The following is a 22,170-nucleotide window of genomic DNA, read 5'->3' on the forward strand; positions in this document are numbered from 1 at the left end:
TAATTCTTGTAGATATCCTGTGGTTAACAATTTGATTGTGCTTATTAAAAATGATCATCAGCCTGGCATGGTGGCTTATGCCTGTAATCCAAGCTACTTGGGAGGCTGAGGCAGGAGAATCGTTTGAACCTGGGAGGCAGAGGTTGCAGTGAGCTGAGATCGTGCCATTGCACTCCAGCCTGGCAACAGAGCGAGACTCCGTCTCCAAAAAAAAAAAAAAAAGATCATCTATGTTTGATCATCTCTGTTTTGCACTTCAGCCGTGTAAAAATAAAGTTTCTTTGGGAAGGTGACATTTGGTTTCCTGATTATGGGAGGAGTTGGTTATCTCAGGTGGAGCAGGAAAGCCTGGTTGATTCTCACACCGGGATGGGACTGGGACTTCCCAGGATGGAGGAAGACCATTTCTACACCATACTTTGAGCTAATGACAGCACCCCCCGCCCACCATACTAGGTGCACCTGTGTACACTTGGCTAACATACACTTCTGATTGACAGCACATAGCAGAGGTCTCAGAGGCTGATTCAGTTCTCCTCTGGCATGCCACAGGGTAACAAGATAGTACGAGGGGTAATGTGTCCAAGCTGTGGACATGGGCATTTCCTCTCTGTTGCAGCAAGGCAGAGGAAAGCCCAGGAAGAGTAAAACCCTAGAATCTTTCTAGTAGCTTTGCCCTACACCACGGTCTAAATGACTGTGGCCAAATAGCTACACAGTATTTTATTTTTCTATAATAACTATGTCCAGCTGTGAGAAAGCCAGGTTCAAGTTTAAAACCTTTAATAACCTCCAGGTGCGGTGGCTCACGCCTGTAATCCCAGCACTTTGGGAGGCTGAGCTGGGTGGATCATGAGGTCAAGAGATTGAGACCATCCTCACCAACATAGTGAAACCCCGTCTCTACTAAAAATATAAAAATTAGTTGGGCGTGGTGGCACAGGCCTGTAGTCCCAGCTATTCGGGAGGCTGAGGCAGGAGAATTGCTTGAACCCACGAGGTGGAGGTTGCAGTGAGCCGAGATCGCGCCACTGCACTCCAGCCTGGTGCCTGGCAACGGAACGAGAATCTGTCACAAAAAACAAACAAACAAAAAAAACCTTTAATAACCTGTCCCAGAATTACTAATAATGAGACTTAAACAAATTTTAATTTGTGAAGAAAACTTGAAAAAAATCCAAAAGAAACCCCCTCAAAGGGCACAAGTGTCAGTGGTTCCCCTGTGGGGCAGCTTGTCCATCTCTCAAGCGGGGGTCCTCCAGCAGGCAGCTTCCTCTGTGGCGCCAGGCAGGTCCGGGGTGGGCCAGCTCCTTCAGAAGTCAGGCAGGCCAGGTCAAGAATGGTGGCTCACCCCTGTAATTCCAACACTTTGGGAGGCCGAGGCAGGCAGATCATGAGGTCAGGAGTTTGAGACCAGCCTGGCCAATATGGTGAAACCCCGTTTCTACTAAAAATACAAAAATTAGCTGGGCGTGGTAGCTGCACCTGTAGTCCCAGCTACTCAGGAGGCTGCGCCAGAAGAATCGCTTGAACCCAGGAAGTGGAGGTTGCAGTGAGCCAAGATGGTGCCACTGCACTCCAGCCTGAGAGAGCTAGACTCCCTCTCTAAAAATAAAAATAAAAATAAAAGGCTGGGTGCGGTCACTTACACCTGTAACCCAAGCACTTTGGGAGGCCGAGGCGGGTGGATCACAAGTTCAGGAGTTCAAGACTAGCCTGGCCAACATGGTAAAATCCCCGTCTCTACTGAAAATACAAAAATTAGCCAGGGGTGGTGGCGCGTGCCTGTAGACCCAGCTACTCAGGAGGCTGAGGCAGGAGAATTGCTTGAACCAGGAGGCAGAGGTTGCAGTGAGCCGAGATCGCACCACTGCACTCCAGCCTGTGTGACAGAGCGAGACTCTGTCTTTTAAAAAAAAAAAAAAAAAGTCTGGCAGGCCAAGCAGAGGGAAGAGAGAAGTGAAGCTCTCTACTTCCTCCCGGAGAGCCGGCATGCCCCCTGGTATTTATCTCCTGACATTCTCTCCTTGAATTCTTTGAGGGTGGCTCTGATGCCACAGTTGCTCTGGATCTGCACGGTTAGCTCTGTCCCTCTATGAATAAAGTGGGCTCCTTATTGGAAGTCTGTTTCCAAAAGCCCGCAGGACGTCAGTGCTGGGGTCCCCAGCTGCAGTCCATTGGGCTGTAGAGCGCTTCTGTCCCCTGGGCAGGTGTTTTTCTTGCCGGCAATGGAACAGGCTTCTACGACCTTCTCAGCCTTTCCACCATCTGTGCCTTTGGAACAAAGATCCACGAGGATCAAATGGTTGTCAAAACCACCTGTGACTATTTTGTAGCCCAGCTCTGTCAGTGCCTCAGCTGGCCCCCACCTGGTACTGATAAACGTTAAATTCCAGAGTCATAGTTTGCTTCAGGGCCACAGCAACCGCAGCAATGGTGTGGTTGTGGGGACCTCCTTGAAGGCCAGGGAACACAGCAGAGTCGATGAGAGACTCCAGGTTGTACAGAATCTCTTTGCCACTCTTGGGATCCGTACTTCGCACTCCTATCCTGTAGAAGATCATGCTGGCTTGGCAGCCTGTCAGGGTCTTGTGAGTGGTGGTGGTCACCACGTGGCAGTGCTCAAATAGGGAGGGCACCATGCCAGCTGCTGCCAGCCAGCTGATGTGTGCCATGCCCGCCATGAGATACACCCCATTCTCATTTGCAGTCTTCCACAGGCGGGCATTGTCCAGGTTTCGGTAGTAGCAGCTGATTCCTGCGATGATCAGCTTCGCATGGAAAAGGCAGGCGTTCTCCTCCAGCTGGTCAGTTGATGTAGCCAGTGTCTGGGTTCACCTTACAGGGCATAGATTCAAAGAAGATGGACGTGGTAGAGATTTTCTTCTTGTCTGTCATGAACCCATGGGTCAGGTGGCCCCCATCCAGCAGGCTCAGGCCCATGATGTGCCCGTGGGCTTCCACCAGGGCAGTGTACACTCGAAGTTTGCAGGGGAGCCTGAGTAGGGCTGGATGTTGACCCCCAGCACTGTGGGTCTAGCTTATAGGCCTGCAAGGCTCACTTCTGACAGAAGGTCTGCAGCTCATCAGTAAACTTAGTCTCGCCATAGTATCTCTGGCCCAGGTACCCCTCAGAGTATTTGTTATTTAAGCAAGCGCCTAGGGCCTCCAAAACTACTTGGCTGGTGAAATTCTCTGAGGTAATCAGCTCCAAACCAACCCTCTGCCGGTTACTCTCCTTCTTACTGATGTTGTAAACCTCAACATTGCTGCCTTTGAGGGGCTGTGCCAGCATCTTGTCATGTGCGGACCACAGGTCAGCATCTCTGTGGGCCCGTTGACTGGCATCCCCATTGCACTGGTTTGAAGCTGCTGGAACACTGCCCTATGCACGTGCCTAGCAATGCCTCAGTCCCATGCCACTGCCAGTGCCACTAGAGTCCCAGACCTGCTGACCCAACATCCTGCACACCACCACGCGCCAGCCGCGTGACCGGCCGTGCCAACCCCAAACCCCAAACTTGCTGTAGGACCACTAGTGCTTTGCTAGATGCTCCCCTTGCAGAAGACTTTGGCTTGGCCTAAATCTTACTTTAAAAAAAAAATTCCCAAATGCTATATGAAGCACACATTTTCTTCATATGTACGCTTCACTCTTCCCTGAGCCCACCTAGTCATTGACTCCCATCCCTGGTGCAGACTAGGGAGCAGGCGGTGTAAAGGAAAGGGTGCTGTTGTGCCATTCCGGCCAGACGAGAGTCCTGCTTCTCTGGGAAGCCAGGCTGTTTGCTCTCACACCCTTGCACTGTCTGCTGGGAAGTCCTCCTTTCGTCCCTTGAGGATTGCCCACTTGAGTACGCCTTCCTCTAATTAGAGAGATGGGGAGGGGATGGCAGTAGGTCCAAAGGAACCCAGATTTATTGAGCACTTGTTTTGCTCTATTTTGAGTGAGGGCTTTTCAATCTGTTTGATCTCGTGGAATGCAGAGTCTTCCCTTACCTAGAAATACACTCCATTACTCTTTCCCCCACCCTATGCACCACCACAGTGCCTCACCCATAGCTTTGTTATTGTGTTTCTTTATCCTCCCATAGAGGCTGTGAACTCCTCGCATAGAGGCATGGTCTCTTCATGGCTGCCAACACCTAGCAGAGCCTTTAGCACATAGTAGACACTTGGTATTTGTTTTGCAAATGGAAATTAATTTCTGCCCTCCAGAAATTGAGAGTGTAAGGATATGGGAAATGTTGATAAGACAGTCTTTTAGTGGAGAGAGTTACTGAAGAAAAATAATTATTGTGACATATTCCAATACATGATAGATTAAAAGGAGATGAAGATTTGGACACTGAAAGTTCTCACAGCTTTCTCACTTCACAGACTATGTGATCTTGGAAAAGTCTGAGCATTACTTCACTCATTAATCAAGAGAATGAAATGAGATGATGTGTCTTGGGGCCATAAATGTTAGATAATTTCAACAAAATCTAATGTTGGACACTTACTAAGTGAATCCTATTTTCTCAATGACTTTCATTAGAATTAAGTAGGCTTTTTTCAGGAAGAAAAGTAAAGACCCTAGAGTAGGTCACAGTAAACATTTTGAATGTTTTCTTTAAAAAGAAAAGATATAACTCATAAAACCTAAGTTGACACATAATTGGCATACCCCATTTTCCTGTCAGTATTTTGCCTCATACATTTGAGTAGCTTTTTGTGCTTTGGTGAGAGACATGATTGAGTGTCATACCTTTTAGTTGGTGGCCAGTAGGGCTGCGCAGTACTGGGAGAAAATGAGGTGCCTGCAGGCCAAGCCTGTGGCCCACAGTTTTAGGAGGAAGCGGAGCCCTATCTGTGCCACATCCATGTTGTTGCAGAGCGATACTAGCAGCCGTGACAATGATAGCTCACACCTACTGAGTGTTTACTTTGGATCAGGTCCCGTGCTGAGACTTTTTCCTGTTTCTTCTGTTCTAATTCTCCCAACAATCATATGAGACTAACCCTTATTAGTCCAGTGTTTTGTTTTTTTTTTTTTTTTTTTTTGAGACGGAGTTTCGCTCTTGTTACCCAGGCTAGAGTGCAATGGCGCGATCTCGGCTCACTGCAACCTCTGCCTCCCGGGTTCAGGCAATTCTCCTGCCTCAGCCTCCTGAGTAGCTGGGATTACAGGCACGCGCCACCATGCCCAGCTAATTTTTTGTATTTTTAGTAGAGACGGGGTTTCACCATGTTGACCAGGATGGTCTCGATCTCTTGACCTCGTGATCCACCCGCCTCGGCCTCCCAAAGTGCTGGGATTACAGGCGTGAGCCACCGCGCCCGGCCTAGTCCAGTTTTAAATATGAGGAAATAGAGGCATGGAGAAGTCAAGTCATTTGCCTGAGGTCACACAGATAGGAAGTGATAAAACTAGGTTTTGAACCCAAGCTCACATACTTAACAACTGCATTCTACTTCCTCTCACAGCTGCTGTTTCATGGACAGTCTGGCTAATGGCCAAAGTACTCAGGTCTGCCAGATGCCTGGTGGTAGCTAATGAGGTGCTGATACAGAAATGGAAGTGGTTCCCTTACCCACCTCTACAGAGGAAAACCACACTTTTCTTCAGATGCACTCTGTTTTAGAAAGGCTGGGGTGTGCGGTGTGTATCTGTGACTGTGTGTCTGTGATTCACATACTGCTAAGGAATCATTGCCATGGTCCAAGCTGGCTGAGTTTCCCAGAGTGCAAAGATGGCCGTTGAAACTTTGCAGAGCTCTCTGAGGCAGGAAGTCTAGAGAGTTGATACAGAGTCCCAGCTGCCTGTTTTGCGACCCTTGCTTGAGAAGGTACAGGAGGCCTATTGCACTGCCCTGGGGGCTTTGAAAGCTTGTGGACTCCTGGACAGGATAGCTGAGTATCTGGTATTCCCTTATTACAAAGCCCTTCCAGAAAAAGATCCTAGGATTTTCATCACTACAACACCGGGGGCAAGGGGAGGTGGTAGGATTGAGAGGCATCCTTGCCAAATGTCCCATACCGTAAATTACGGAGGAGAATAGAGTACCATCTACTTCTCTATTTCTGCAGAATCATTGTCCCTCTAGGCTGGGAGCACACTGGGCATCCCCACACCCCCACCAGGAATGTGGAGGACTTGCTACAGTTACCTTCTCCGCTTCCTCATGTCTCTCTAACTCTTAATCCATGTAGTCTGGCTTCCACTCTTGCTTCTCTTCTCCTCAGAATGCCCTTATCCAGACCACCAAAAGCACTGAAATCCGACAGATAGTCTTTCTCTTTTTATGATGTCTCAGAAGCATTTGGCAGTATTGATCTCTTCCTCCATTTTGAAACTTTCTCCTCCTTGTTTCTTTGTCCAGACTCCATCCCAGTTCTCCCACCTCTCTGTTCCTTCTGAGTCTCTATTGCAAGTGATCTTCTTTTCCTGTGCCCATCCTTAAATGTTGGTGTTTGCCAGGTTTCAGTTAGAGCTCTCCTGTCTTCTCACTCCACTGCTTCAGCTAACATCATCTGTGCTGATGACTGTCAATCTTTTTGCAGCCCACATCTCTACTGATCTCTAGACCCAAATACCCAACTTCCTGCTGGACAGCTCCATTTGGATGACTCAAAAACATCTCAAGCTCAGTGTATCCAACTCACCGAATAAATCTAATCAGTCTATATTCTTATTTCAGGAAATGGCACCACTATCCACTCTCACCCAAGCCAGAAATCTGGGAGTTACTCTTTCTCCTTCTCCACCCAGCAACATATCTAATGAGTCATCAAGTCCCAGTACTTGATGTACTGTCTTCTTTCCAAGGTCGGTTTCTTCCCCTGAGCCCTGATTCTCCAACCTCTCCCATGTCTGCAGGAACCTGGATCTTCATTCTCTTCACTGGTTTCTTCTTATCACTATTTAGTCATATTCAGGTCTCTCTCATCCCTTAAAAAGTTGCCGCATTGACCCTATTATCCTATAAAGTCATTCAACAAAGTGCCAGATGTTTTTCTAGGTGCTATAACTTCAGCACTGCATAGGTGACATGAAACCTCTCCCCTCCGAGATTTTACATTCCACTGGCAGACACAGACAACCCGTACACATAAAGTGTCACGCCATTTTTAGAGCACCTATTGTGTGCCAGCCATTGTGCCAGACACTGTATTTCATTACATCATTTAGCCTTTACAATGGGAGATGATCATAATTCCAAAAGACACAGTCCTGAACACCATAATCCCAAATGTTGAAATCCTAAAAGATCAGAATCCCTAAAAGTCTAAAACCCTGAAAATCACAATTCCGAAAGATTAAAATCTTAAAAACATAATTTTAGAAAAGATAATCTTTAAAATTCTTTAAAATATATTTGCATTCTTAAAAGGGAATTTATTTGATCAACATAAAAACATTACAGAACACTTCATAGGCCACTTTACACAATGAAACAGACAATATAACATACATATTTTATTGCCTAGCATAAACAGGTATGCTAACAACAGGCATACCTGGGTTGCTAATGACAGTCACATGGATATAGCCGTTACGAGCAGGTAAACTGTGTTCATAAAGAAATGGTACAAAAGGAAATGTGTAAATGCATTTCACTATAGTTGGTAATTGTGTGCACCCAGGCTTACAACCATGGTCATCTGAAATACTGTGACTAACAATCTAAGGCTTTTGACAAGATCAGTCAAAAGCCGCAGTGGGTCACTACTGCATGTACAGTTGCCCAAAGACCCAAGATCTTGAGAAATTTCATCCTTCACAAATGCATGTATACAAAGAGGACATCTCTTATGGAGAAAGTTTCAGTGTTTTTACATACACGCACAATCGTTACACACAAAGTGTGATAATGCACTTTTATGGAGTCGAATTTGCAAAAATCCTTTACAACAATCCTGTGAAGTAAGTGTTGTTATGCCCATTTTGGAAAAATAGAAAGCAACGACTTGCTCAAGGTCATAGTGGCACAGGGCCGGGAATCAAACCCACCAACCCCACCCTGTGTCCTGAATCGAGGTTCTGAACCATGGACCTAAAGGGGAATGCAGATTCCTTTTGTTTGGGGAATTTTTTTTTTTTTTTTTTGAGATGGAGTTTCGCTCTTGTTACCCAGGCTGGAGTGCAATGGCATGATCTCGGCTCACTGCAACCTCCGTCTCCTGGGTTCAAGCAATTTTCCTGCCTCAGCCTCCCAAGTAGCTGGGACTACAGGCGTGTGCCACCATGCCCAGCTAATTTTTTGTATTTTTAGTAGAGACAGGGTTTCACCATGTTGATCAGGATGGTCTCGATCCTTGACCTCATGATCCACCCGTCTCTGCCTCCCAAAGTGCTGGGATTATAGGCGTGAGCCACTGCGCCCGGCCTGGAGAATGTTTTAAATATTTTCAGTAGGTACCTGTTGCAGTGAAATCCTGAAGTGCAGGACCTTTCCGGGAAGAGCAGAGTGCTCTGGAACTACAGCTTCTCTGCAGAGTGTCTAAGCGTAGCCTGCATGGGCTAGACAGCATCAATGCCTGTCCGTGACCTGGACTCCAGCTTACAGTTGGAGGAATTGCCATTTGTGTCCTCTCTGTTTCTCTGCCCACCAGTTTATTTTCATATTTTCCTTAGCATCAGGTGTTGTAACCTCCTCTGGGAACCAATCCATGTTCTGCTTTTAAATTAATTCCACATCTCGTCTGAGCTTACTGCCTCCTCCATTATTCAAGGAATTTAGCCTACCGGTTCCCTATAATGGTACACCCCATCTCTTTCCTCTTTGTTCTGTCTTCCAATTCTCATAGGTGGAGCTGCAGTAGATGTCCAGAAGTTGTGAGATTTCTTTTTAGATCTCCTTCCCAGATGACTAGGGACCCAACACTATTTGCAAAGGTGAATCTTGCAGACCTAGCTGGTTATAAGTCCATCTGCTATAGGAGAAGTTTTGGCCTCAACTTGCTAACTTTCTGATTGTGTTCAGAGTGTACTGTTTCCCCTACCCCAGGACAGGGCCTGAGGAGCTACATCTTATCCCTTTCTAACTTCTACTGGAAGGTGAATGACAGGCAAAGCCTTGGTAGAATGCCCCAGACGGGCAAAAGGCAGTTGGGAACTTGCTGTAGAATCAAAGTGATTCGAACTGGTTTGCAACAAGATTTTTATGATACTGGGAATAGGTTTTGAAAACATTTATAGCAGTTAGAGTAAGCTTATGTTGCTGAATCTAATAAATAAAAAATAGGCCTGGCACAGTGGCATGCACTGTGGTCTCAGCTATTTGTTACCCAAAATAACTTTTTTAAATGGAGCTTATATTTTACATGTGTGTTTTCTTTAATTTTTTTTTTTTTTTTTTTTTTGAGACGGAGTCTTGCTGTTGCCCAGTCTGGAGTGCAATAGTGCAATCTCAGCTCTCCACCTCCCAGGTTCAAGTGATTCTCTTGCCTCAGCCTCCCAAGTAGCCAGGATTACAGGCGCTGATCCCCCCACCCCACCACACCCAGCTAATTTTTGTATCTTTAGTAGAGACGAGGTTTCAACAGGTTGGCCAGGCTGGTCTCGAACCCCTGACCTCAGGTGATCTGCCTGCCTCAGCCTCCCAAAGTGCTGGGATTACAGGCATGAGCCATCACGCCTGGCCTTATTTAATTTTTCTAGTGATTCATTTTTATTCTATTTTATCAAATTATCATTCTGTGACAAAATTGAAATTAAAAAGCAAAACCAACCAATCCTTCTTCACGGATGGTTTGAGAAGTATTAGACCATAGTGGAAAGAGAAGAGGTTTTGGAAGTGACTAGTGCTGGGTTGCTTGCCCTCTCTGGGCCTCACCTTCCTCATCTGTACCCATCTTCCTCAGAGCTAAGGGAAATGGTGCACGGAGACAAACACATATCCAGGTATATGTGCCCTCCCAGAGGTGAGGACAGAGAGTTGTGGGGGCACAGAGAAGGCCCTTCAGCTGGAGGAGTGATGACAGATTGACTGGGGAGACATCCTGGTGAAGGTGATGCCTGAACTATGCTAGGAAGGGTGGGACTTTGGCCACAAGACCAGACACACTCCTGGGGGCAGCTTCCTCCCTTGCAGACCAGTTCCAGGCTCCAGCCTCAGAGCAGGAACTGTAGGGCTGCTTAGAAGCACAGTCCCGGGTGAGAGCAGGCAGGCTGGCTGCATTCCTGTGGTATTTGAGAATTGATCTTGTCAGATTAGCAGCTTTGCTTTTTTTGGTTCAGGTACAAGATCCCCACGTGGGGAGTTCTTGCTGCATGTGAAGAGCAAAAGCTGGTGAAAGCACAGAACATGATCCTGGCCCTCCTCCTGAGCCATGTGAGGCTCCCAGCCAGGAGCAGCCCTGTGACCTAGCTCCTCAGTGAGAGGGAGGGCCCAGGTCTGAGCTCCACCCACACAAGTCCCAGCAGCTAGGCAGAAACTCAGCAGAGCAAGATGCTGGCACCTTCAGGACTGTGTCCTGCTTTACCTACTCTTGTCTGCACCTGGGGAGAGAGGTCACTCTCTGACAGGACTCCCCAAATAAATAGCCAGAGCTAGAAGGGAGAAGCAGGGCTGGAGCCTCACCTCCCATGGAGGAAGGACACCAGGCCATGCCTGCCTCCCATGATGAAGGCTCTTGGCTCTGCCTTCTGCCCTGACGCAGGCAGAGTCCAGATCCAGGCAAATGAAATGTCAGAAGGAAGCCACGCCCTATACAGGGAGCCTGAGTTCAGTGAATCTCTCAGGAGAGAGGTCTGGGCTGGAAGAAAACAAATTGCAGGTAGGTCCATATGCAACCCCAGAGCGTGGATGAGATTGTCCAGGGATGATGTGGCAAGTATTGGGCCACATGGCCTCTGTTCTCAGGAGCTCCTGGTTGGGGAAACACACACCTGATAGGTGGCAGCATCATGAAAGCGGGCCTGTTGACAGCTGCCCTGTGACATCTTTGTGGCCCTTGTGTTGAGATAGACCCATCCTCTCTCCCTGTGTTCCAAGGGCTTAGTATAGGGAAGTTTCCCACAGTGGACAGCTTCTGAACATAGTTTGAAAACAGATGATTGGGGCTGGGCGTGATGGCTCACACCTGTAATCCCAACACTTTGGGAGGCTGAGGCAGGCGGATCACCTGAGGTCGGGAGTTCAAGACCAGCCTGACCAACATGGAGAAACCCCATCTCTACTAAAAATACAAAATTAGTTGGGCTTGGTGGCACATGCCTGTAGTCCCAACTACTTAGGAGGCTGAGGCAGGAGAATCGCTTGAACCCAGGAGGCAGAGGTTGCAGTGAGCTGAGACCACTCCATTGCACTCCAGCCTGGGAAACAAGAGCAAAACTCCATCAAAGAAAAAAAAAGGAAAACAGATGATTGAAAAAACAAAGCGACACCTTTCACTCTGCTGCTCAGTGCCTTCCGATAGTGTGTCTGGGCCAGAAGCCAGTTGTGGAACTTGCTCCAAGAAGCAAATGCCCAAATGGAGCAAGTCCTCCAAATGTGGCGAGGCATGTGCTTGAGGCCTGCGCTCAGAAACCAGCTCTGATGAGGGGGCTCTGTACCTGCTGTCTCCACTGGCCTTGCTCCCATGTGTCTAGGGTGACTGTGATCAGTGAGGTTCTGGCCAGCTTAAGGGCTGTCTCTACCACATTCCCCATCTCCATCACTCATCCTCATGCATACCCCAAGACCAGCAAGAGGGATTAAAGACAGGACTCTGCTCAGGTATATGTTCACCCTTAGGCCACTTTTGACCATATCAAACCCCTGCCTCTGCTCCTGTGCCCTTCTTTTCCTGCCCTGTGGCTGTTGCACACACAGGAGCCCCTGATACCCAAGTCCCTTCCCCAGAAGGGCTTCTCTCTGCCCCTCCCTGCCCCTGAGAGGGGATGCAAGGAGCATGACCACTGGTTGGATCAGGCCCCATGAGCCCATGTGGTTCTCCTGATGGAAAGAATCCTTTCTCCAAAGCAATGAGCTTTTTTAACAGGGTCAGCAGCTGCGTCTGGTTTAGCCAGCTCTGCCTGTAGCCTAGTCATTTTGAGGACAGAATGAAGAAAAGCACAAGATGCAGTAGGGCAGAGCATAGCAAACCATAACCCACACCCAAGGCTGCGGGGAAAGACAGCTCATCCAGGAGGCCTGGGCTCTTGACCCAGCCCTGCCTCCAGTGGGCTCGCTCCAGCAAAGTCGCTGACTCTCATAGAGATGCATTCCTCTGCTGCTGCTCAGATTATTGGGAGGAAACACAGGTTTCAGAGACCTCATTGTGGCCAAAGAAAGCTGTTGGCACAGGCACAGTTGCATGTAGGGTGCAGGTTTGGGAGCAAAGGGTGAGCCTGGCTCCATCTGTCTCTGTTCCAGTCCTCACTCAGGTACTCCACAGAGGAGCATTTGCTAAAGGAAGAAAGGTAGGACCAGCCATTTCTACCATGCATCTGGATCCCAAGGGCCATCCATGAGCAGCAGGTCTGTCCCTGTCTAGCCATGAGCCCCTTTCCCTAACCCGTGGAGTGCTAGGTGCAGAAAGGGAGGGTAATAGAGGGGTGTGGGCTATGTGGCTTACAAACACCATGTTCTCCCTAGCCACAGGTTGCTTATTTTTTCCAGCCTGTGACTGGGCCTCATTTCAGACCTTTTCTGAGGGTAGGCCTGGATTTCAGGAAGTAGAGAGCTTTTGAGTTGAGGCGAAAGTGGTCTTACTGTGCTTAGACTCATCTGTTGGTACTGCGGTGAGGCTGGTCAGAGGAAGAGGGGTCCATCTTTACCACCTGACCTCACCACTGTTTTACCGATCCCTGTGGTTCAAACTTGTGTGCCTGTGCCAGGTTCACAGCATCTCCCTCAGGCTCTCTCAGCAAAGATGGGATACAGCTCCTCTGCCTCAGTCTGGGCAAGTGAAAAGAGCTTAGGTTTTGAAATCAGGCAAACCTAGGTTAGAGTTCCAATTTTGCTACTTTGCTAGCTGTATAACCCTGGATAAGCCCTTAGTCATGTTGAACACCAGCCTCCTTATCTGCAAAATGGGAATAACAGTCCCCATCTCATGGGCATTTATGGGGATTACATGAGATAATGTCCATGACATGTGTGGCCTGGTGCCTGGCATGCAGTGAGTGCTTCGTCTAGGGTGGTAAGTGTTCTGTCTTTATGTTCTGACTGCCTCCACTCTCATGGAGACCTTCCAGTAATATGTCTTGACGTGGAGCTGTCGGGACTTGTATAGACTGCAGACAAACCCAGATGATTGGCATTTGTTGATGGAGAAATACTTCCACATTTCGGGAAGTGTGGCTTTTTGGCAACTCCAGCTACACAGGATGCAACCAAAAACTTGTAATTTAGCTCTTACAGAGCTGTCAGAGCACCAGGGAGCTAATGCTTCGTGGTTCCCTAACCCCTGGTTGCCAATGCCCTACTAAACTATAGTCTTTATGCCTTTGTGCTATCCCAACCTGGAATGCTTCTCCATATTCTTTCTTTTTTTTGAGGTGGAGTCTTGCTCTGTCGCCCAGGCTGGAGTGCAATGGTGCGATTGCGGCTCACTGCAACATCTGCCTCCTGGGTTCAAGCAATTCTCCTGTCTCAACCTCTCCAGTAGCTGGGACTACAGGCGCCCGCCACCACACTTGGCTGATTTTTGCATTTTTAGTAGAGATGGGGTTTCACCATATTGGTCAGGCTGGTCTCAAACTCCTCACCTCAGGTGATCCACCCGCCTCCATCTCTCAAAGTGCTGGGATTGCAGGTGTGAGCCACTGTGCCCAGCTGCTTCTCCATATTCTTTGCCTTAAGAACTACTACTTTTACTTCACTGAGTAACTTGAACACTACCTGGTATCAGGCATAGCAGTCTCTACTCAACGAACTGCCTGTGGCAGGCCTCTCCCCTCCAGAGGGGCTTGGATGAGGCAGGCGCTCAGCTTGGCCAACTATCCACACATGTTGTCTGGAGTGTCCGTCCTCACATTCTCCACCTTTAAAACTCTGCCTCAGATGTCACCTCCCCTGGGAAGCTTTTCCTGCCCTGGAGCCCCAGCTCTGTGTGCACCTCTATCTGTAACCCTTCTGTATATACTGCATTATTGTTCCCTCCTGAGACCTCCACTAATCCTTGTCTAATTTTTACTTCTGTCTTACCTCCATCGCCACTTGGTGACTGACTAAATTGGGGACAGCTACCTTTCCCTTGCCTTTATCTATCCTATCACCACACTCCTTGCAGCTGGCTTGGGCTTGGGGAGGGAAATGGAATGAGTGGGTCCTGCTGACCTACTTGTGCGTTCTGCTATGTCCAGGCCCACTGTGCGGCTGGGCCCAGCACTCTGGGCTTCCTTCCCAGGACCAACACCAGCAGCATTGACAGTGGGCATGGCCAGGCGCAGTAGACCATGCTTGTCATGCCAACACTTTGGGAGGCTGAGGTGGGAGGATCACTTGAGCCCGGGAGTTTGAGCCCAGCCTAGGAAATATAGTGAGACTCTGTCACTACAAAAAAAGACATTTTTAATTAGCATAATGGTGTGCACTTGTAGTCCTAGCTCCTCAGGAGACTGAGGCAGGAGGATCGCTTGAGCCAGGGAGGCTGAGGCTACAGTGAGCTGTGATCATGCTGCTGCACTCCAGCCTGGGTGACAGTGTGAGACCCTGTTTCAAAAAAAGCAGCGGACAGAGTCTAAAGTGGCTCTAAGGACATATTAAATTCTGGATGATTCTTCCTTCAAAACATTGAGTTTGATGATCTCCCTCAGTTGACTCAAATAACTGGATATTGCATGGTCTGTTCACTCATGTTATACATTTTTCTTGAGTGCCAGACACTGTGTGGGTACTGAGGAAATGGTTTTGAAAAATGCAGGCATGGTCCTAGCTCACCGTCTGGGGGAGGTAAATTGAAGTTGTAGCTCGGGTTTCAGAGACATTCAAGTCAAGTTGAAGAGTGAGAGACTTGGTTGGGTGCTCCTCACAGCTGCATCTCAGTGCCTGGCTCTGACCCGGCCACAGCACACACCATTGCTAAGTGTGGGGCTGTGGGGAGGCCAAAACCCTGCACCCACGCCAGGCTGGAGGCAGTCACACAGTAGCTGTGCAGGCTGTGGCAAGAATGAGACTGTGATAGCTCTGGAGCCTCAGAAAAACTGGCTCATGAATGACTTTGCATGGACCAGGGTTATAGACAAACAGAAATGACATCTGAAAAGAATCCTCTGAGCAAGTCCCCTGGCACATTCACACAAGTCAAGTCCAAACAAAAGGCTGTTGATGACATTTCTTCGCACAAGTCACGAAAAGCTTCAGACCAAGGGTGAGCAGTTTCTGCTTCTGCAATTCGGAGACCATAAAGAATGAAGAATGGCTTGGGGAAAGCATGGCTCCGTCACTAAGCCAACCTCCGTCCCCTAGAATGGGACCTGTCTGCTCAGTATGATGTTCTTAATCCCAGGAGACCCCGCAGAGGCCCCAGTGTGGCAGAGAGTATCCTCAGGGTGTGGGAGAAGCCTCCTCCTCCTCCTCCTCCACCTTTGTGGAGCAGTGACCAGGCCTCCAGATGAGAGCATGCTTGCATCAGCACCTCATAGATCCCCATCCGGACCTGCCCATGCTGACTGCTGCCCCACTTCCAAGTTCCAGAGACCCTAAGTAAATTCTGCCCCTCCCTAAACCCTTAAGCACTCACTGTCTACCAAGCCTTGTGCAGAGGTCTACGGGAGAGTGATAGATAAGAAACTGAATGGGGGCTGGGCGTGGTGGCTCAGGCCTGCAATCCCAGCACTTTGGGAGGCCAAGGAGGGCAGATCACCTGAGATCAGGAGTTCCAGACCAGCCTGGCTAACATGGCAAAACCCTGTCTCTACTAGAAATAGAAAAATTCGCCGGATGTGGTGGTGCACGCCTGTAATCTCAGCTACTTGGGAGGCTGAGGCAGGAGAATCACTTTAACCTGTGAGGCAGAGGTTGCAGTGATTCAAGATGGTGCCATTGCACTCCAGCCTGGGCAAAAAGAGCAAAACTCCATCTCAGGGGGGAAAAAAAGAAACTGAGTGAGCAGTATGGTTACTGTAGCAACAGAGCAAGCACGGGGAGCTGTGTGTGGTCTGATAAGGGCCACTGACTGCAGGCAGGAGAGGCTTCCTAGAGGAGGTGACACCTGTGCCGGCTATTGAAGGACAGTTAGAAACTGACCAGGTAGAATCTAGGGAAGGGCAGGAATCATGTGGAGGGAAGGAGACACACTTGGAAGTAATTTGGCCTGTTGGAGTACAACTCCAAGAGTGGTAAAAGGCCTTGAAGGTCGTGCTGAGAAGTTACGAGGTCAGCCAAGGTTTCAAAGCAGGGAGGGAAGGACAGCAACAGATTTGTGCTTTAGAAAGGTCATTGCCTGAAATGGGGAGAAAGGGTTACAGGAGGTGGGACTGAGGAAGGTAATGCTTGGGAAGCAATGAGGAGGACAAGTTCGTGTGACATTAGGGGAGGAGAAATGACATTAGGTGGCTGCTGGAGGGATGAGTAAAAATGGATTCCTAGTTTCTGTTTCAGGCAGCTGGCAAGATGGTGGCACCACTTTTTAACATAGGGAACACAGGGAAATGAGCACACTTACGGGGCAGCTGTTGAGTTCATTTGGGGAGAACACTCAGCTTGAAGTTTCTGCGTAACATCCCTGTGAAGCACTCATGTCCTTTAAGGGATTTTTTTTCAATTTCTTTTTATTATAAACAGAATATCTATGTACAATATTCTTACAAATAAGACTTTATGCAGTTTCCTCACTGTCTCTGACATAGTGAAATTTTTTCTCTGCATCACATGAATTTGTAGTATCCAAACTTCTCAACTTGAAACCTGTTTACTTAAACTTCCTTCCCTCCTCTTCTTCCATTATTTATTTTATAAGCATTTCCATATATTGGGCACCATGTTGGGTACTGAGGATGAAAACTAATACATAATCCTTACCCCAGAACTTCAGTCTAGAGTGAGTCAGACATGAAAACAAAATTATGGAGTGCTAACACAATGGTAAACAAAAGTCTAGGGTGCCACGAATACACAGAAGGGAGAACCTAATAAAGTGAGGGGTCAGAAAGGGCTTTTTTCCTAAAGTGGATCACTGGGCTCACTTCTGCCATTACTGTTTACAGGACCTCTTGACCTTCATTCTGATCATCTGCTTCTAGCATTAAAGGACCAAAAGAAGACCTTTTAATTGGTTCATTGGTGATTGCTGACTCACCATCATGCAGTCGAAAAGTTTTCTTTCTTTTTTGTTTTAGCTTTGTATTTGGCAGGGGTCAGTGCCATAAGTGTCAGTGGGTGGGTTACATTATGTCAGTAGCTCTTTAAGATACGTGGTCTGTGGACCTGAAGTATTCGTGGCCCCTCAAGGCCACACGCAACCAGAGCCAAGCAGCCAGGCCTTTCCCAGGGCTCTAGACCTTCTCTGGAATCATCACTGTCTGCCCCACACTCCCATATATTTTCAACACTGCCTGTTTTCAAAGACACCCACATAAGGACATGTCATATCATGGCCCCTTTCAGCAGCCTGGCAAAATGCCTTGGAAGTTTCTTTTTCTTCTCTACTGTAATCATGCAGGACAGGGAGGATCTGTAACAGAGAACACCTGGGAGAAGCCATCTTCTGTGGGGAAAGTGGTCAGAGAAGGATTTTTGAAGGAGGTGATTGTTTTTTCAAGGTATGGTAGCTCACACCTGTAATCCCAGCACTGTAAGGGTGAGGCAGGCCAGTCACTTGAGCCCAATAGTTTGAGGCCAGCCTGGTCAACATGGCAAAACCCCATCTCTACTAAAAAATCCAAAAAAACCCACAAAATTAGTCAGGCATGGTGGTGTGCACCTGTAGTCCAAGCTACTCAAGAGGCTGAGGTGGGAGGATCTCCTGAGCCCGAGAAGTCGAGGCTGCAGTGAGCCATGATTGTGCCACTGCACTCCAGCCTAGGCAACAGAGTGAGACCCTGTCTCAAAAAAAAAGAAGAAAAAGAAAAAATTAAGGAATTAGGCAGTTGAAAAATGACAGCGTAGGTATTCTAGACAGAGGGAATGCATAAACTGAGAACATGACGCACATAAGAACATTCAGAGAACTGCACGTGGTTTGGTACATTTGGCACGTGGTGTTACATCTCCTAGATGCTGGAAGACAGGCTAGAGAAGGAATCCAGAGCAAGATCATGGGAGACCTCACAAGTCACTACAAAAGGACTCTAGATTATATCCTGAAAGATACGGGAAATTATTGACATGTTTTAGGCAAGAGACAAGAATGACATAATCAGATTTGCTATTTCAAAATATTGTCCTTACCCAATATGGAAGATAAATTGGAGGAGGGAACGTGGAAGCATGAAGACCAGTTAGGAGGCTATTGCAGTGATTGGAGGCAGTCCCATGAGGATGGAGAATAAAGACTATATAAAAAACACTGAGGAAATAGACTCAAAGTGTACCTTCTCTCCTCCCAGAACATCCTGTAAGGCAGTTCTCCATCACCACTACATGTCCTGATGGCATTGCTGTCTGTCTGCCCTTCCAGAGCACTGACTGCATATTATTCCTCTTTGTGGCCAGCCCTAGCCCCTAATAGTAATTGGCACTGATTAGGTGCTCAGTGAGTGCTTATTATGCCTATGGAATTGACTTGATGATTAACTTGATGATAAATTATGGAAGGCTAGGGAAAGGGAAGAATCTCGAATGACTCCAGGTTTTTGGCTTTAAAGATAGGTATATTAGTCTGTTTTCATGCTGCTGATAAAGACATACCCGAGACTGGGCAATTTATAAAAGAAAGAGGTTTAATGGACTTACGGTTCCACATGGTTGGGAAGGCCTCACAGTCATGATGGAGAGTGAGAGGCATGTCTCACATGGCAGCAGATGAGAGAAGAGAGCTTGTGCAGGGAAACCCCCATTTATAAAACCATTGGCCGAGGTGGACAAATCACCTGGGTCAGGAGTTTGAGACCAGCCTGGCCAACATGGTGAAATCCTGTCTCTACTAAAAATACAAAAATTACCTGGGCATGCTGGGAGGCACCTGTAATCCCAGCTAATCGGAGGCTGAAACAGGAGAATCTCTTGAACCTGGGAGGCAGAGGTTGCAATGAGCCAAGATCACACCATTGCATTCCGGCCTGGGTGACAGAGCGAGACTCTGTCTCAAAATAAATAAAATCATCAGATATTGTGAGACTCATTCACTATGACGAGAATAGTGCAGAAAAGACCTGCCTTCCATAATTCAGTCACCTCCCATCAGGTTCCTCCTACAACACAGGAATTATGGGAGTTACAATTCAAGGTGAGATTTGGGTGGGGACACAGCCAAACCATATCAGTAGAAAAATTGGAGGTGCCATTGATTGAGGTAGAGAACCCAAGAAGAAGATCATTTGTTTCTTATTTTTTATCTGACTTTTGGGAGAAGGAAAGGGCAGAGATCATGAAGTTGGTTGTGTGCATAAGGAGTTTGAGATGCCTCTGGAATACTTAAGGAAAGATGTAGATAGTCATCTGCATATGTGGGTCTGGGGTTCCCAGGGAGAGGTCAGAATTAAAGATGTTGCAGTGGGAGTTACCAGCACATACATGAAGTTTTGGCAGTGGTGAAGTCGTGTGGGGAAGGTGTGTTAACTGGGTTCCAAATTGGCAGCTTATAAGCTAAATCTACCTGTAGACATGCTTTATGGCAGAGTGTTTTAAAATAATGTGAATACTTTTAGACAATGTGTAATTCTAGCTTGCTATAACCCTGCCCCTTCTTGTTGTCATATCTGGCCCAGTTCACATATTTACTATACCTTCTTGGCTCTTGTAGACATTTGAGTTGGTAATTTTTTAAGGAAGAAGAAAACAGAATGACCTAACTCTGGGAAATACCAATATATAAGGGATGAATAGGATGGAGAACAGGAAAAAATGGCCGGAAAGATTAGAGGAAATCAGAAGGGAGTATAATTTTTCTCCAAAATTATGGGAGGCTATATAGGCAATGTGCTTGTATAATAAAGTATAAAATGTGGATTTTACTTCAACAGTTCCACTTCTAAATATTTTACATGCAGAAGTAGTCATAGCTGTGTGTGCATTGTTGTAATATGCTGTTGCAGCATGTTTATGATAATAGCAAAAAACTGGAAACAGCCTAAGTGCCTCTCAGCCAAGCGTGATTAATGTAGTACATCCCTCTGATGAAATAGTAGGTAGTTGTGAAAAATGATGTCAGACTATATTTACTGGCATGCCCCCACGATTTATTGTTTTTGTAAAAAAGCAAGTTATGGGATACTATATATAAGATAATTCCATTTATGTTAAATGTCTGTTAATGGAAGGAAAAGTCTGGAAGTCACATACAAATCACAAGGACTTCCCAATAGCTAAATCTAGTAGACCTTTCTCTGGCCTCTGTGCCTTTGACCTGTCTATGGCTTTTGACACTGTTGAACCTTTCTTGGCTTTCTGCTTCTTGTCTTTTTGCCCTAACTTTAGTCCCATAGGCTGGCACTCAGGACTGAAAGATGGCAGACTCAATCCTGGGAGAACCCTTCAAAACTAGCAGTTTGTTTACATCCTGGGCATACCCAAAGCAGGGCACTTGCTGGACAATTCTTCCTGGAAAGGAGCAGTTAGGGACAGTACCTTCCTGGCCCTTAGTCCCCTTGAGTCTACATATCTCTTCTGGAATAAAACCCTTCCCAAGGCTCTGGGTACAAGTTTCCTCTCCTTGCCCACCTCCCCCACCCTCTAGCAAAGTTGCCTGGCTAGCCCTCTCTCCCACGCCTTCTGTTCAATCAAGGGGTTATTTTTAACTGGGTTGTGTATACCATGCTTAAATCCTGGCAAAACACCAAAGCTTTGGAAGAGACACCCGAGATGAAAATAGTCTCCCACAACCCCCGGCCCCTTTCCAGAGCTTTTCCTTTTAAAGAGAGAAAACAACTAATCCAAACTATAGACAGCCCAATGAAGAAAGTCCCTAGACGCTAGCACTGAGCAGCTGAACTCACAGCCTTGGCCATGACATTAGACTGGAGGCTGGACCTACTGCCTCTTTGGGCCTATCTTCAGCCAGGGGTGAGTCCAGGGAGAAGATGGTTCTTGCCACTTTCCTGGGCTTGGTGGTTCTAGAACCCCTGTATCTTAGAATTATGGAGATTACTTAGTCCATCCCCCATTTCCAATAGCTAGAAGTCCTTGACCTGCAGAAACAGCCCATTCGTTTCAAGACACTCATCAGTAATTGAAGAGTTTTACTATGAAAAGCCGAAATCTGCCTTTCTGCAGCTTCCCCCTGTGGTCTTATGTGGCCTGCCAGAGCCACATAGGGCAAGTCTAATCCCTTTTCTCCATCAGTTGTTCAGAGATTTGAAGCTGGTGATGTCTCTTGCCAGGCATCTCTGCCCTTATAGGGTATCGCAAGGGGTGTGAGGGAGAGGATGGGGTGTGAGGGAGAGGAGGGGGTGTGAGGGAGAGGATGGGGTGTGAGGGAGAGGAGGGGGTGTGAGGGAGAGGAGGGGGTATGTGAGCATAGGAAGGGTGTTGGGGGAGAGATGTGAGAGGGAGGAGATTGTCAGGAAGAGTGTGGAGGAGGGAGAGGGAGAAGGGGTGTATGGGGAAGAGGTGTGATGGGGTGTGAGAAGGTGTGGGGGGAGGGGTGTGAGAGGGAGGGGGTGTGAGGAAGGGGGTGGGGAGAGGGAGTAAGGAGTATAGGGGAGAGGTGTGAGGGAGTGATTGGTTGTGTGGGGCAGGGGTATGAGAGGGAGGGGTATGAGGAGGGGGGAGAGGGAGGAAGAGGGTTTGTGGGGAGAGGGAGTGTGTGGGGGAGAGGTGTGAGAGGGAGGGGAGTATGATGGAGGAGGACTATCGGTTTAGAGGGAGTCCCCAGGCTGCTGGTGAGGCCGCTGCTGCTCTTCACCCTGCCTCTGACCGGGCCCTCCCTGAGGGAGAGGGAGGGCATGGCTGATACCAAAACCGGGAGGGGAAAGAGGTAGGTAAAGGAAACTGACAGTCATTGAGCAACATGGTGTGCCAAGAACTTCGCATGCCTTCTTTAATCTTCACAATAATCCCCAAGGTAGTAGGTGTTATTAGACCCTTTTTACAGTCATTCATTCAACAAATATTTATTGAGTGCACTGGCCTTGTACTGGAGGTAGAGCAGTGAGCA

General features: G+C 47.7%; 1 protein-coding gene and 1 pseudogene across 8 annotated transcripts in view; one reads left to right on the plus strand and one right to left on the minus strand.

Moving 5' to 3' along the window:
- ST3GAL3 (ST3 beta-galactoside alpha-2,3-sialyltransferase 3) overlaps nt 1–22,170 on the plus strand; it is a 231,427-nt gene that overhangs the window by 151,108 nt on the left and 58,149 nt on the right. The gene's annotated exons all lie outside the window — the stretch shown is intronic.
- Nucleotides 1,209–3,354, minus strand: LOC105704930 (serine hydroxymethyltransferase, cytosolic-like; annotated as a pseudogene).

This window comes from Aotus nancymaae, unplaced genomic scaffold (genome assembly GCF_030222135.1).
Source record: "Aotus nancymaae isolate 86718 unplaced genomic scaffold, 86718_ANA_hifiasm-v0.15.2.pri h1tg000007l, whole genome shotgun sequence".
Taxonomy (NCBI): Eukaryota; Metazoa; Chordata; class Mammalia; order Primates; family Aotidae; genus Aotus; species Aotus nancymaae.